This window comes from Medicago sativa, chromosome 3 (genome assembly GCF_051527215.1).
Source record: "Medicago sativa cultivar Bolivia chromosome 3, Bolivia_mono, whole genome shotgun sequence".
Taxonomy (NCBI): Eukaryota; Viridiplantae; Streptophyta; class Magnoliopsida; order Fabales; family Fabaceae; genus Medicago; species Medicago sativa.
This window is the reverse complement of record NC_140751.1, coordinates 101,717,475-101,721,957: the sequence shown is the minus strand read 5'-3', so window position 1 is coordinate 101,721,957 and position 4,483 is coordinate 101,717,475. Positions and strand designations below refer to the sequence as shown.

The following is a 4,483-nucleotide window of genomic DNA, read 5'->3' as shown; positions in this document are numbered from 1 at the left end:
GCTCTATTGTCCATTCGCTAAAATGAGCTAAAATTACAACATTACTAATTGTTTTAAAAATAACTTTACATCATTACATCATCACTACTACTAATTAATATAAATAAACTTAAGAATGAAGTTGCATGATCACTACTACTAATGAAAGTAAGCACTAAACAAGACTATCTATGTTAGAGGAATTCATACGGTACATCGAGTGCACTAAACAAGACTATGCTAGAGGAATTCACAGGGAATTCATAAGAAGAAGGAGAGGAGAATGCGCGTGAGTTTTTCTGATACTGGAAGTAAAAAAATATGAGTGAAAAGGCGTGGGCTTGGCTGTTGTTTAATGTGGACTGATCAAAAATAATTATTTTTTAAAACAAATGGGCCTGGGCTGGTGTGGCTATTGCCACACCCTGCCCTGCTCAAATCCGCCCCTAGCTTGAACCCCGGATCTTTCATACATTATGCATTGTCTTTAAAATAGTTTAAATGAAATGTAAAAATGAAAGAAAAAAGTCACATCAAAATTGGATGATCCCTTTATACTAATGTCCATTTTCTAAATAGTTTTTTTTTTTGGTACAATCTAAATAGTTTCTTCTATTATAAAAACGGTAGTGTATCATAGACAAGAAGCTGAAGAATAATATACTTACTTATACTAATACAACTGTCCTTGCTAATAATATACGGTTGAAAATCAACATGTGTTTATTTTTAGAGGAAAATTCAACACTACCTCCGTCTCAATTTAACTGACACAATTTTGTTTTTCATACATATTAAGAAAAATGTATAAATAATGGGGAAAGTGAAATATATTGTATTGGGAATGATAAAAGTAGTATTATTTAGTGTTATATTGTATTGGGAATGATGAAAGTTGTATTGAAAATTGAAAAAGGTCAGTTATTTTGGAACACTTTTTTTTAGAAAATGGGTCAGTTATTCCGGGACGGAGGGAGTATGTGTTATTTAAGTTACATATCTACATACATGATTATAATAGTATTTTTATGAAGGAATGATTATAATATTATCCATGTGATTCGCGCGCAACATACTATTTTAATTTGCTCACATGCTGTACTTTTCGAAGTCCTTTCTATTTTTATTTTGTTTGAAGCAAGAATTAGTTTCTATTTGTTTACTATAAAATAAATTTTAATTTGGCCAAACTCTCTAAATTGAAATAATTTGAGAGAAAAATAGTACATGAGGATAGATACAATACAACCTTTTCTGGGTTGTACGAGTCTGTTTTGTTGATGCTGATTTGTTGCTTGAGGAATCTGACTTGGGTGGGAAGCTCTACTGTAGTTCTTTGGCATAGGTGTTTTTGTTGGTTCTCTGCTTTAACTTTTGTTGGTTCATATTAGTGTCCTTGTAACTTTTTCCCTCTTTCCGATTTCTTCTTGTGATCGGACTAGTGTATTATCAATAAAATTTGTCGTATTTAAAAAATATATATTGGGTGTGTGGATGGTAAAAATGCAAGAAGAAAGAATGTACTTTTTTACAAATTAGAAAGAAAACATGTATTTTTATGAGATAAAGAAGAAGAAGAAAATGTAATAAGAAAAAGTATAAGAGATTAAAAATGTATTAATTGTATAGGTCTATTTTTTTCTGAAGGACTATTTTTTTTAATAATTGTATAGGTCTTTGTATAGAAAAAAGGTAGTGATAAAATGATGGTTTAGAGTAAAATATTCATTATTCTTATTTTATGTGTTCCACTTTGGTTCCCGGAAGGAGCAGAGGATCATAATTTGGTCCTTGTTCGCGATCACATTCAGTTCACATTGATTGGCATATTATATTATGATAATGAGTTGAGTTAATTTGACGTTATAACATATAAAAATAATTACACCATTTATACATCATCTTGTCACTTTTATAAACAAAAATAAATATTTTTGATCCATTAATTAAATAATATATGTGGTCTATAACAAATAATGTATGTGGTCTATAATAAAGATCATATACATCATTAATTGAATTTTAAATGTAAATTTTTTATTATAATAATGATCGGATGGTGTATTTGATATTGTGTGTACCTATATAGAGAGAAGTTGTCTTATACATACATTTTATACAAATAATTCACCTCAATGTATATAGAGGTATGATATGAAATAATAACTTATTCTATTTTGTTTGTCAAAAAAAAAAAAAAAAACTTATACTATTTTGTATATGTAAGACAAGTTTTCCTATAAAAAAAAATTAAGCCAAGTATTTTTTTTTTTGGTGTACTTAAGCCAGGTATTGTACCATGCATAAATTCATTTTCACTATTGAATTAAAAAGTTTTGTCATTGAATGTTATGTGATATGAATAAGTAATGATTTAATAGTAAAAATTAAAATTCTATAGTCAGATTTATTCATTAGACAAACTTGATGTTATTGAAGGTGCAAGTGGTATTAATTAATTATTGTAATATAATAATATGCGGCCAAACGCTAATGATTCACGTGGCGATGGCGAAATTTCACAGCCTGTGTCATATCTTCCCTTGTCTGTGTAATCTTCTCTTACCTCTTTAATCATGTGTATATATACGATCATTCTGCGTTCTAGCTCCAACATCCAAACCAATTATTATTATTCCACATTATTTCTTTCCTTTTCTATCACCTTTTCAAGCTACTAATTAAGAACTTAAGAAAAAGCTCAAATATGCCTACACTAGTAACCGAAGAATCTCAATCCCAAATTACCAACTTGAAGCCCATTTTTTGTGCTTCAGGAGTGAAAGGCAAGAAAGTGACAACTTTGTCCTCAGAGGTTACTATCTCAGATTTCATTCAATCCATTATTAAAACCAAACCAGCTGAAAATGACTCACCATTTAGCGTTCTTGATTTAAGGGTCATAATTGACCTTATGAACAAATGGATCACAAAACTTCCTACGGTTAAGCCTTTTTATGCCGTTAAGTGTAACCCTAATATTTCACTTATAGGCACATTAGCTTCACTCGGCTCCAATTTCGACTGCGCCAGTCGTGCCGAAATTGAATCTGTTTTAGCACGTGGCGTTTCACCCGACAGAATCATTTACGCCAACCCGTGTAAATCAGAGTCACACATAAAGTACGCCGCAAGTGTTGGCGTAAATGTTACAACTTTCGACTGTGTTGGAGAAGTCGAAAAGATCAAAAGATGGCACCCAAAATGCGAGCTACTCCTCCGTATTAAACCGGAGGAAAACAGTGGAGCGCGTTCGTGTCTCGGTCTCAAATATGGCGCACTCCTAAATGAAGTTCCCGAGCTACTCAAAGCTGCTGATGTGGCTGGACTTAAAGTAACCGGCGTTTCTTTCCACATAGGCAGTGGAGGAGCCGACGCAAAAGCTTACCACGGAGCCATATTATTGGCCAAAGAAGTTTTTGAAACAGCTTCACAACTTGGAATGCCAAAAATGAAAATTCTTGATATTGGTGGTGGATTCACTTCTGGCTCCAGATTTGATGAAGCTGCATTCAACGTGAACGATGCAATAAAAACACATTTCGGAAATGATGAGGATCTTGTTGTTATTGGTGAACCTGGTCGTTACTTTGCGGAAACGGCGTTTACGTTAGCAACAAAAGTTATTGGGAAACGTGTGAGAGGTGAAATGAGAGAGTATTGGATTGATGATGGAATTTACGGAACTCTTAATAACATTGTGTTTGATTATGCTATTGTCAAATGCATGCCACTTAGGTTTGGTTCAAAACCTGAGAATGTTGCATGGAGAGATCCTAAAACTTATGCTTCAACGGTTTTTGGACCCACTTGTGATTCAGTTGATACGGTTCTTAAAGAGTATGAGTTACCTGAACTTGAGGTGAACGATTGGCTTGTGTTTCCAAATATGGGTGCTTATACAACTTCTTCTGGGACCAATTTCAATGGGTTTAGCTCCACAGCTAAGCATATTTACATTGCATGTTCAACTCCAACTCTTGTCGGGCGTTAACTAATTATGTATCCCCTCTCACGAGATGTTGCAATATTGTTTTGTTTTTATTTATCTTTTATTTTGTTTTGGGAAACCCGATCAATAATAGAGGGCACTAGGCAGGCATGGGAGGGAGTGGAACGAGTCATTTTTCTTCTAATAATTGTCCCTTTTAATTTCTTCATTTGGTTATATCTTACCTATCAAAGTACTACGTACGTATCTTACAAGATTTTGAATGATATTTGATGTCGTTTCTTTACTTGTGGCAATGCACTTATTTTTAATTTTTTAACTTTTTCAAGATAGAGAAATGTGCGTGCACTTTTTAAGAATTTTAATGATAAATTTTTATGAAAAAATTATGTGTTTAATGCAATGGAAATTGAAATACTTAACTTTTTGTAAGGAGTAATTACTTGATTTTGGATTCTTAAAAAGCGTCTTAAAGACACTTGTTAATAAAACCTTTTAAAATATTACTACTATTCCACAAAAACGATCATATTAATACAGTAAGATATTGTT

The 4,483-nt window shown here is 32.4% G+C and overlaps 1 pseudogene across 1 annotated transcript; it reads left to right on the top strand.

Moving 5' to 3' along the window:
- The first annotated feature begins 2,511 nt into the window (after positions 1 to 2,511).
- On the top strand, positions 2,512 to 4,217 carry LOC146943042 (ornithine decarboxylase pseudogene; annotated as a pseudogene). Its single transcript, XR_015032945.1, has one exon. The product of XR_015032945.1 is annotated as an ornithine decarboxylase pseudogene (transcript).
- Positions 4,218 to 4,483: the final 266 nt, after the last annotated feature.